This window comes from Myotis lucifugus, unplaced genomic scaffold (assembly GCF_000147115.1).
Source record: "Myotis lucifugus unplaced genomic scaffold, Myoluc2.0 scaffold_37, whole genome shotgun sequence".
In the NCBI taxonomy this organism is placed as follows: domain Eukaryota; kingdom Metazoa; phylum Chordata; class Mammalia; order Chiroptera; family Vespertilionidae; genus Myotis; species Myotis lucifugus.
The window spans coordinates 4498433-4510812 of record NW_005871085.1 but is presented as its reverse complement, the minus strand read 5'-3'; the positions used below and the strand labels follow the sequence as shown (position 1 = coordinate 4510812).

At 44.6% G+C, this 12380-nt stretch overlaps 1 protein-coding gene across 1 annotated transcript in view; it reads left to right on the top strand.

The window, feature by feature from the left end:
• AGBL4 (ATP/GTP binding protein like 4) overlaps nucleotides 1-12380 on the top strand; it is an 887859-nt gene that overhangs the window by 674831 nt on the left and 200648 nt on the right. The gene's annotated exons all lie outside the window — the stretch shown is intronic.

Genomic DNA, 12380 nt, shown 5'->3' with positions numbered 1-12380 from the left:
CCTATTGAACTTCTAGCTATACTGGAGATGTTCAGTCCTGCTCCCTGAGGCAGACACAGGTGTCCACTTCCTAGATAAACTACCTCCACCCAGACAGACCTCCATTAGCACCGAGGCTTACAAGAAGCCGTCCTGGTTTTACCAAGATCACATATTTATGATTGAATAAATGGAACAGGCTCAGCTCAGGGAACTGTAAGTGTTATTCCACTTCTGTTATAATGGTTGCATTTGCTCCCTTGCATGCCTCCCCAGTTGTACTGGTTTCTGAGGGCTGCTGTAACCGACTCCCCTAAACTGGGTGGCTTAACACAACAGAAACATATTTATTCTCTCACTAGTCTGGAGGCTAGATGTCCAAAAGTGGCAGCAGAGCCTGGCTCCCTCTGAGACCCTGAATAGAATCCGTCTTTGCCTCTTGCTCGTTTCTGGTGGTGGCGGTCAATCCTTTGGCGTTCTTTAGCTTACAGCCACGTCACTCCAGTCTCTGCCTCTGTAGGCACATAGCATTATACCTGTGTCTCTGTCTTCACATGATGTTTTAAGTGATTGACTATCAACCTGTGCTTTGTAAATCAGTTTGTTTTTTTTTTAATGCTTAATGTTTAGCAGCGGCCACTATGTGCAAAGATCTACACTAGGTGCTTTCTGTGTGCTCTCTCATTTAATTGTACCACGTATCCTGGGAGGTAGGTCTCTCTACCCCACAGATAAGGAAACCAAACTTCAGAGAAGTCACGTGACTTGCTCAGGTCTGCGCAGCTGGGATTGGGCGTTAGTTAGATTTGTCTAATTTCAAAGCCCAAATCACTGACTTTGCTGCCTTTTCCTTCATCTTGTTGCTGTCCAGCCTCTGAATCCAGGCTGCCTCAGGAGTACTTAGGCCAAGCCCCCGAAACAAGTTGGGTTCATACTTTCGCCACAGTGTTAAATTGACAGCACCCCTAGTTGTGGGGTGGGGAATAGAGGGTACGTGCAAAGGGGGCAGCATGGAAATGGTAGTAGGTTGGAGAGACTCAAGGGGAGGGTTTCACCTCAGGGGACAGAATCCGGAGGGCCTTTCACTATCTTTCCCAACTAGTAGAGGCTTCTCTCAATGCTAGGCCTTGAGAATGAAGACGTTTCTCTGGGGCTAGGTAAGTGAATGCTCTGGGCATGGGTGGGATCACCATGCACTGAAGGCTTTCCCCTGTAATCTAGGCCCGTAGGTCAGGGAAGAGGCCTGACGGAAGTGGGTCCCATTGCTGACCTGACTTTGGGTAAATCATTGACCTCTGTGCTGTTTCATCATCTCTAGAATGAGAGGCTTGGGCTGTAAGTTCTCTGAAGTCACTATTCTTGGTTTCCAGCTTCTACAGAATCGGTTTCCGTTTTGTAACTATTTTAAGGTGTTTATTACATTGCCAAGAAAAGAGAAAAATTTCTCTGTGCCAAGGAACAGATATTTTTTATGTTACCTTTTTTTTCTTGTGCATAGCTCTGCTTTGCTTCTTCCATGTCTGTCTCTTCATTCTGGTGAGTAACCCTCGTAGGTTTTCTCAGTGGCAACAAGCACTCCCAAGCATGGCCCTTCCTTTTCTTAACACCAAAGATAAGGATTTGCTCAGAAAGTTAAAACCATGTGGACAGTGTTGCCTGATTCCTATCCTGGTGAGTCTGTTATGAGTTCTTGCTGTGACCTGTCCAAACACAGAGGTGGGGGAGAGAAGGGTGCACAGGTCCAGCTTGTCTGGCTTGGGGCAGGGCTGCAGCCCCCTTGCCAGTGTGAGCGCGGTGATTTCATCTCTGTCTTCAGCTTGGGGAACGTGTGCAGGCCCAAGTGGACATTTCCAGCAGACTCTTTCTTCCATGAACTTGAACATCTCAAGTGGACAGACGTCCCTTGTTGTTGAGCAGTTGAGGTGTGCTGCACCTGGGGAGTGGCTGAGAGTCAGAGGAATACAGAGTTTTGAAGGTTTCATCTTTCAAGGTCACAGCAGCACAGAAGGGTTGGCTTGGGAAAAAGAACGTTCCTCTTGCCAAGAATCCATGTCCCATCTGATGAATCTGGCTGCCAGAGAACCACAGAGTCCCAACCTGGTGACTGGAGTTATTGACAACTTGTTTTCATATTTCAATAGCAAATTTAATCTGTAAGTTTATGGTATATGTTCCCATTCCCACCTTTCATGAGTCTTCTCTGCATCTTTTCCCTAAGCAATGAGGGGACAGGATTTGGATTTTCCATTCAGGTACCTCTTACCCTACCCAAGCCACCATCAGTGCTATCAGATGTGTCAGCAGCAGGAAGAGGAGCACAGCCTCCCAGATTTTACATGGCGTTGGTGATGGGACTTATGGTACCTACCGAATGACAAGCAATATACCCGGGCCTACTGGAAGTGACATAGCAAAGTGAAAATTGCATGGACCTCACACCAGCTTTGAATGCATGACTTGGGCCCTCACTTTCCCTCTCTGAACCTTAGTCAATGCATCTGTGAAATGAGGGTAACAACAATTACTTCCCGAGTTATTATGAGGATTGCATGCGAAGCACCTAGCATTACCAGAGACAGAGCAGGGAGCTCAATCAAGTGTAATCTTCTTGTCTCTTTCTCTCTTTTATATATATCATCTCATTCTCTCTCATAAATCCTGAAAGATTTTTAGTTTCTCACTTTATAGATAAGAAAACTCAGTCTATTTATCCACTGTATCCCAAATATTAAGCAGAACTTTTGGCACAAAATAAGCCTCAACAAATAGTTCATGGATGGATGGATGGATGGATGGATGGATGGATGAATGAATGAATGAATGAGGCAATCATACGGGGGTTTAGAATCTTGCCCAAATTTTCACAGCTAGTATCCCAGATGAGTTAAGACATAAGGCAGAGCATCACAGAAAATTTCATACAAGGAAACAAAATAAGAACCCAGAAATGGGAACAGAAAGGCATAATATAACATCCTTTTTTATGATTGAGAACACTTTGTTTCACAATTCTAAAGGCGTGTTTTAAATATACAAAATCTGAACATGATTTTAAAAGCAGACAATAGAACCCCAAACTCAAGTCCCCAAATTCCATAAGAGTACAGGTCTTACTAAGGCCCCAGTGTTCGTACACAAGGCACACTGCCCAGGGTTGGCCTGGAAGGATGGGGTGCACCTCTGCAGGAATGCTGCCCAGCACTCAGGGAGGGGGAAGAAACTTCCCACAGAAATACCTGGCTGCTGGGCATCCGTCCTGGTCAGTGCCCTGTGATCTCCTGAAAGGAAAAGATAATAGAGCCTTTCTCAAAAGATGAGAATGGAAAAGATAGCTCATAGTTTCTGGAACCTACTGTGTGTGAGGCATTGTGCACTTTACGTGCATGGTCTTTAGACTCCTTGAGAACCTTATGAAACTCTAGACAGTTGAAAGACCCAAGAGGCACAGATTTGCCCAAGTACCTTGGCGATAGAGCAGTAACTGAACCCAATTCTGAGTTCAAAGCCCCTGTACTTTCCACTTTTCATATTGCCTTGCATCCTCTTCTGTGCCATGCTCTCCAGAATGGGCTGCAGAGCCATGAGTAGATCTCAGTGATCAGAGACCCTCTGTCAGCCCAGCAAGGAGGCAGGGTGCATTAGCTGGGTGGAGATGGGGGCCTGACCACTTTCCTAGTGGGCCTTCCACCACAGTATAGGATGAAAATATCAATGAATTCCAGGGCACTTTCAGAGATAATGTCGCCAGAGTCTCACCTGAACCAAGCAAAGTGGTCTAGACATTCCCAAAGAACCTGCATATGGCCCTTTGAGGATGAATGCCCCACCAGCTCCCTATCCTTATTAGTAGGGCAAGAGTCAGACTCAGAAGGCATCAGGGTAGAGCAGTCCAGTGTTGGGTCTCTGGAGTCAAGTAGCCTGCATTTGAATCCTGGCTCCACCATTTACTCCTGTGTCACCTTGGGCAAGTTACCTAACATCCCTATGCTTTGGCTGTGGTTCTTCAACTTCCAAATGAGGCTCACATTAATAGTACTTACTACCCAGGATGGTTTTGAGGATTAAATGAGAAATGTCTATAAAGCCTGGCATGAGATGAGCATTCCACAGGGGTTCACTGCTTTTATTCCTGTCAGTATTCCTCCAAGTAAGTAATAGCAGGGTTAAAACAGGGAGGGGCTTGACACTCTTCACAGAGATACTTCTGACTGGAGTTCTCTTATCCTCTTTTGTTCTGGCTCAGAGGAGCCTCCACCCAGGCCATGTAACAGGTGATTCCCAATAGGCTCCGACTCTCTAGCCACCAACAGTGGGTATAAGACTGTAGAAATATGAGAGCAGTTGGAAACCTCAGAGTGCTTGAGAAATTCAAAGTCTCTGGAGTAAGGAGGACATGATTTAAGAAACCCCCGATAATGTAGTCCAAATCATCAGTGTTCACAGACTCATTTCCTACTCAAGCTAGGGGTGCTTAGAATGATAGATGTGGGACTTTCCTATAGGTCCAGTTCTCATATTTCTAGATGGGGAGTCAAACCTCTGGGGAAAAGGAGAGCAGCGCAGCAATTAATCCCCACAGTCAATTCAGCGGCTTGTTGCTTCAAGAGACTCTGAGGTAAGGCCTATACCCACATAGCCCTCCATACCCAGGCTTTGGATCATGAAACCAAGGTTAAAGTCTTCTCCAAATGACTGTTAATAACTTCTGTCTCCTCTATAAGTCCTAGTTTCCTCATCCGAAAAGTAGAGAGAATAGTACCAACCTCATGAGATGTTTTGAAAAGATTAAAAGAGCTAATATTTTAAGCAACCAGTCCAGTTTCTATTATGGAAATCAGTAATTGTTAGTTCCATTTTCTTTCACTTCCTCTGATTTGGCACTGAATTTGTGGCATAGATAGGAGACAATCTTAAAAAAATCAGAGTTGTTTATGGTTTGCTGAGTACTTCTAAGATGATTTAACTCTCTGAATGAGCATTCTCTTTCATGTCTCTGACCTAGAACACCAAGCTCAGAGTTATCAAGCAAAAGCCTAAGAGTGAATTACAATGGGGGGTGTACTCTGGCTCTGTGAAGACCTTAAAAGGCAGACATTCTGAACCATGGGGTGCTGGAGCTGAGCAGAGATAACCAGAGAGTTAGCAAGTGGGCTGAAGGAAGGTTGGTTGCCCTAATACCTCCCAAGTAATGTTGAAATCATCAGAAGACTAAGATGAGGCAGCGATCACCCTGAGTAAGGGATTGGAGAGTCGATGATTTCTAGCCAACAGCAAGGTAAAAAGGAAGCCTAGTTTGTAGGATGAGGTAGAAGCATCCTGTTTCTGGGAAGACCATAGACTGTGTCAGTGAGGTTCCTGATACTATTATGTTATTATTGGTATCAGTGTATGCCAACCATGGGTGACTGTCAACCTGACTTTTTCTTCTATGTGCATTTTTCTGTAATTATTTCCATTTTGTTCTCTCTTGATATTCAGATAAACATTTTGAAAATGTCAACCTGTCTAGTGGTGCTAAGTGAAAACTACAAAAGGGACTTTGATTGATTTGGGGGCCAGGTTGTGGAAGCCAGACATGGTGGGGATGGGGAAACTTGTACACTCACAAGCAGAAGGTGAGACACAGAGGGACAAAATAAAGCTCTTGGGACACCCCTTGATCCTCAACTTTGAAGGCTTTTCTGTCTTCGAGGGTCTATGTTTCAGACACACACTCATTCAACACCTATTTGCTTGGAGTCTCCCATGTCCCAGGCAAGGTGCCAGGATATGACAGTGAGAAAATCAGATAGGGTCTTTTTTCAAGTGGAATTTTAGATCTAGAGCCCAAAATAGTCAATAATAGACTAAATTTACATTACATTCTATGATAAACTCCATGAAGAGTAATATAAGGAGCTGTAGAAATATGTGCCAGGGACCTGACCTAGCCTATAGAGGAAAATGGGAGGAGGAAGACAGGGAGGACTTTCCTGAGGAAGTGGCATTTCATCTGAGAAAACAACAGAACAAGTTGGTTTCATAAGAGAAAAGCCAAGTGACCGGAATGACTGGAATGACCAGTCACTATGACGCACACTACAGCTGGCCAACCAGCCTGATGGGGGCAGGGCCAGCCTGTCAACCTCCTGCAGCCCCCTCCCCCCGCACTGGCCCACCCCGATCAGCCCCCCGACCCTGATCGGGGTTGGGGCTGACTGGCCAACCTCCTGAGTCCCCTCCCCCAGCCAGCCAGCCCCTATCAGGGCAGGCTGGCCAGACCCCACCCATGCATGAATTTGTGCACCAGGCCTCTAGTTTTGTATAATGCACAAAGGTTTTTATTTTTTCTGAGAAAATACTCAACAAAGTCAGTTTGAAATAATAACTTGTGTTTGCGGTTACAAACACAATATCTTGGAAGTGTTTTCTGCAAGTTTAGGCAAGGCCAGTAGCCTCAGAGGCTCTTGAACATGTAAGATCTGAAAGTGACCATGACCTGTGCCCACAGGCTCTTGTTTAAAGCATTATGGGGTGTTTGTTGAATAATTATCAGTGTTGTTCAGCTCATTATATTCCATTTGACTCAATAAACATTTATTGGGCACCCTGCTCTCATCATAAGTATAAGAGCTCTCCTAATAATAACTATAATAATCATGATAACAACAATAATAGCAACTATCATTTATTGAGGACTCACCATGTGTTAGTTACTATGCCAAGCAAGCATTTTACATGGATTATTTCATTTAATCCTCAGAACAACCCTATGAAGTCATATGTATTAAGATTCCCTTGAAGAAAGTGAGTCTTAGAGAGATTAAAAGACTTGTCTGTGGCTGCGAACTTATTAAGGATAGGTCTTGCTTATTGGGCCAGGATTCGGATCCAGGGCCTAACATTACAATACACTGTCTTCATTTCACATTATTATGTCATATTTGAGATGAAGAAATTGTCCTTCAGAGTCATTTCAGGGCCCTGTGTATTTTCCCTGAAAATAATAATATCTATGCCTTGTCAAGCATTTCCTATATGACTAGCATGTTACCTTAAAACCTTCTAACTCAGAGGTGCTCAACAGAGTGGATTATGTTTTAAGCTGTGGTGGATCTGATACTCAGGTAGGGTCAAAAACTTCTGCCCCGATTCTTACAACACCTTCAGAAGATATGTTTCAATATCCCCATTTTACAGGTAAGAAAACTGAGACTCAAGGAGGTGAACTGTCTTGCCTGAAGTCACAGCAAAGATGAGGCAAAGTCATGATTGAAGCCCTGGTCTGAGTCCAAAGCCCCCATTACTTTAGGCCTCCAAGCTGTCACATGCATGGCCAGCCGGCACTCCCTCTAACTCCAGGTGATATGCACTGGCCTCTGAGCCTGTATTCAACATACAACTTCTTCTTTCCTGCCTTCTTCCTTTCTACTACTCCTTTCTTCCCCTGCCCAAAGCCCCACAACCAGACTTAGCCAGACTTCATGATCAGGGGACCACATGGATGCACTGGGTTGATGCCTCAGCTTTGGGTTGATAGCATCCAGCTCAGAGTAATGCCCACCAGGGGCCTCCCAACAGTCCTAGATCCTCCTAACCATGTAACAACATGTCTTCCTTAAACTCACCCAAGAAGACAGTGGTCCTGAGATTATTGCACAAGTTACTTTTCTGAGCAAATTTAAAAAAAATTAAAAGCAAATACTTGAAAAGTCAAATTAAATATCACAGGGGACAAAAAGCAAAATCATGAAAAAATGTGGTCAATCATTAGCAGAGAGGTTGAAAAGACACGCTCCAATTGCTTTAAAAATGCACAGAACCCAGGTCTCCTTAAAATAGTTTTGCAAAGTACATTGAGAATTCCATGCAGTAATATGAAACACAAGTCCCGCTGCTGCCACTGAACATGCTTCAGCTGGCTGAACCGAAGGAGCTTGACATTAACCCAAGGCTCTGCAAAACACAACAGGAAAGCACAATAGAGTTGCAGTTGCAAAGCTGCCCCAGATGTGTACATTTTCTGCTCCATTAAAATAACTTGGATGAGAGGCAAAGCACATTTGGTCCACAGAAAGAGGGAGTTAGGGGAGGGCCAGGGAGAGCACAGTCAGCCTCCACAGTCCTCCCACTCCCCAGTTTTGCCTCCCCTCTAAGCCTTCCTTCACATGGCTAAGTCTGTCTAAGTGCAAATATGGGATGTGAGGATGATCTGGCTTCGACATCTGTCACCCCATTGTCGCCAGGGTTGATTTGCCTGATCTGGCTGGCTAGGCGAGCTTCCCCTTCCTCCCTCACCCATGTGCATCTCTCCTGAAGCTGTGCACTCTGTAGAAGCGGATGACCTTCCCCCGGGAGGAGAGGACCACACCGATCTTTAGTCAAAGGTATATGAGTAGTTGCACTCCCCTGCTAGAACCTCCAAACAAGCTCTCAAATATGACCTCAAACCTTCCAGGACTTCCCAGAGCCAAACTGTTTTGCCATAAGTCTCAGTTTTCTTAACTCTGTCATGGGGTTGAGACCTATTCCAAGGGTTCGGTGTGAAATTAATTGAGATCTTGGTGCCTGACATGCAAGTTTATAGCAGGGGTCCTCAAACTTTTTAAACAGGGGGCCAGTTCACTGTCCTTCAGACCATTGGAGGGCCGGACTATAGTTTAAAAAGAACCTAGTTGGCTGCTAAGCAACAGGCAGCGGCGGCAAAAACACCCGCAGGCCGGATAAATGTTTTCGGTGGGCCGCATGTGGCCCGCGGGCCGTAGTTTGAGGACCCCTGGTTTATAGAATGCTTTGGAGGAAAAGTAGTTACCACAGCTATCATCACTGAATCCAGGTCATATGAGAGAGGTGAAGGTAAAGGATGTGAAAATGTCTGGGCAGAAAACAGACAAGATTTTAAGGAAAGAGCCTGGTCAAGGGCACATACCTCTGTTGTAGGTTCAATCCCTGCCCCAGTCAGGGTGTGAACAGGAGGCAACCAATCTATGTGTCTCTCTCACGTTAATATCTCTCTCTCTCTCTCTCTCTCTCTCTCTCTCTCTCTCTCTCTCTCTCCTTCCCCGCTCCCTTCCATTCTCTCTAAAAAGCAATGGAAAAAAATATCCTCACTCCTCTGGTAAGGATGAAGAAAAAAAAAAAAGTTCCTAAGGAGAGAGGATCCCAAGTTTTCCCATATCTGAAGGGCTGACAGGAGACTCGAGGTGGGAAAACCAAGCTCGAAGGTACGCGATGTGAGATTCCATCTCAGTGTATCTAGACAGAGGACCTTCCAACGATGAAGTGAGGAGTTTGCAAAAGTTAAGGGGTGGCAGTAAACTTCCTGACATTAGAACTCTATCAGAGGAACTTGGATGACCATTTGACAGGGGTATTAAAGAGAGGATTCAACTACAATTTGGTTGAAATTGACATTTTTAACCACCTCTGAAATCTGTTCTTTTGAACTGTCTTTACTTGCCAATCAATGAATCACCAACATCTTGAGTTTCTGGTACGTGTAAAGCCTGGGGCTGTGGGCTCTAGATCAAAGAGGTACTCTGATGGTTTTCACTAAGGCAGAGGAAGCACTTAGTAGGTTCTCCATGAAGCTATGTTAACAGACTGACTGTGAGAGTCACCCAGGAAACAGAAACTCTTTTGGTTGCTCTGAGGCTGCCCAAGGGTGTTTCTTGGAGTATCCTGTACCTGTCGTTCCTTCTCTAGAATCCATTCTACGCACCTACATGCAAAACATATTTGAGTCTGTGTTTACTCTGTTGGCATTCATTTCATTGTTTGTTCTTTTCTTTCTGGGTTCTTGGGAAATGGAACTGCCTCCTTGTGAGAATTATTTACACTGACTCGGGTGGGGAATTTGTTTGAACTTGAGGGTGCAGTGGTATTTATTGCGTTCATGAATGTGCCTGTCTTACAAGGAGTGGAATCGGCGTTCTGTCCTGTGGTCACTGGGATTACCCTCCAACTCCAAAAGGGACGGAGTTTCAGAAGAAACCATGCAAAAGGTTTCCGATGTGTGCTCTCTGTGTCTTTATTTAATGCATTTGTTCTATAAGCATTTACTCCCCAGCCCTGTGCAAGGAACCTGGGATGTTAAAGTTATTCAGCCTTTTTGTCACCTCTCAAAGAGCTCATGCCAATGAGGGAAGATAAAAGGTTGTGGGACAAGATAGTAGAAAAAAACCGCCTGTGCTTGAGGAGAGGCAGTGGTTGAAGAAGGCTTCACAGCGAAGATGGCATTTGAGCTGGTCTTCAGGGGACGTTGAGGTCACCGTGCACTCCAGGAGGAAATGCTTCCCAGGTTGTGGGCAGAGCAAGCACAAAGGCTTGGGACCTCATAAAACAAGCTAGCGTGGGAAATGTCAAATAGGTTAAGGTGTCTGGGGTGTGCTGTGTCCAGGAAGGTGGTTGGAGATGAGACGGGTAACATATTTAGGGGTCACCCTCATTTAGATGGGATAAGCGGTTGGGCATGGTGCTACTTGAAATTACATTGCAAGCATAGGTTGGAGCTTCAGGGACTTTCATTAAATATGGCCAACTCTGCATGATCCATCTTGTGAATTGTCAGAAGTCCTGCTATACATTACTTCCCCTTGATGACCATAGGAGTGTATTATTAAAATAAAAACTCACTTAAGATCAGTCCAAAAAAATAATAATTACGAAGATAAATCTGCTGAAACAATAGAGTGGCCTTCTTTTTACCACAAGTGTGTGGGGCAACATAAGGCCAACATCTGCATCAGGACAACTCATGAGCATGTCTGATGGGCACCACATACACACCAGGGCTTGGTTAAAGGAGTTTGACCTGTACATTTGGATCTGGGAGGTGTGTGTTGATGGGGTTCATCTGTATAATGTATCTCCTAAATCACAGTAAGGTAATTTGGGGTTTTGGTTTTTCTACTTCATCATTAGTATATTTGATCTTAAGTGTGAGCACAGCGCTTTTAAAAGAGTAATGTTTAATGATTTCTGATTATAAAGTTGTACCTGCTTACTGTGGAAAATAAATATAAATGTATAAGTATAAAACACAAAAGAAAGTAAAGCCACCCACCACTATTAAGAAACAACGTTTTGGTGCATTTATTTTTATAGGTTGAGTTTATTAAGATGAATTTATATATATATATATATATATATATATATATATATATATATATATATATATATAAATTGAGCTGCCATTGCCATTAAGCATTCCTCTATGAGAACACTTTCCTCACTATAACATAAATACTTAATACTCCCCGACCAGATTTTTGGGTTTTGAGGACAGGAAAGGTGTATTATTCATATAGTGACCTAATTTTGGCACAGGAATCCAACACTGAAACTCAAGTTCTGATACAATGTCTAACTTGAGTTCTATTTATTATCATTCCCCCAATTTCAGTGAGTCCCTACCAAGTGCCAGGTCTGAGCTGGGCACTGATTATATCTGGGGAGATACGTAGCCATATGTGATACAAAATCCACCCTCGCAGAGGCATCAGTGTGAGGGTGCTGATGCCCTTTGATGTGAGATGGGGTTCCTATGAATGTGGAGCCCAGTCGCCCTCTTTCAGCTGGTGTCCATGGCCTGATTGGGAAGAACCAAAACCCTCCAGGATCTCTTAGGCCTGTGATCATAGGGACAGACCACGGACTGCTATTCCAGAGTCCCATTCCTGAACTTTTCAAGGTGCTCCAGAAATGCCAGCCAGCCCTGGTCTTGCCCTCCTCAGAACACCCCTGCACTTCCCACTTCATTCCAACTGGTCCCGCCCAGTTCAGAGAGGGGTGCTCCGATGGAGGGAGACTACAGAGCCCCCCCACCCCACCCCCACCCCGCGGCCGTGGCTGAGAGCAGCCCTCAACAGACCTTTGGCTACACCAGCCAGCTGGTCCAACTGGAAATCCCAGATAAGCCCCAGTACTGGTCAGAACTAGTTTGGCAGCTCTGGGGAACTTTTCTGACGGACTGACCCTCCCCACCGCAGGAGCTGGCAGTTTGGAGGGAAAAAAAGGAAAAGAAAGAAAGAAAGAAAAAAGTGAACTATAAGGGCTGAGAGGAGTGGCTAAAATTATTTGAAACACTAAAATTCTGCTCCGTTGCAAGTGCAAGTTTACAGTTAGGGATCCAAACAGGATTGCCCCCTGCGCCACATTCATTGCCTCGCAGTCTCGCCTCTCCTTTGCAATGCCGATTTTTGTTGTAGTTCAATTTGTTTTGCAGTGCGATTGTTGAAGCCATATAATCCTTCCCCAACAAGACTTATCGTCAATGCATTCTTTTCTGCAATGCCATTATTATTATTAATTATTATTAATTATTATTATTGCAATACCATCTCTGCTTTTTTCTCCTCCCCTACTCGAAACGCACTCCGGCTGTGATTGCTCGGTCTGACTTCGCAAGTGGCAGTGCGCTT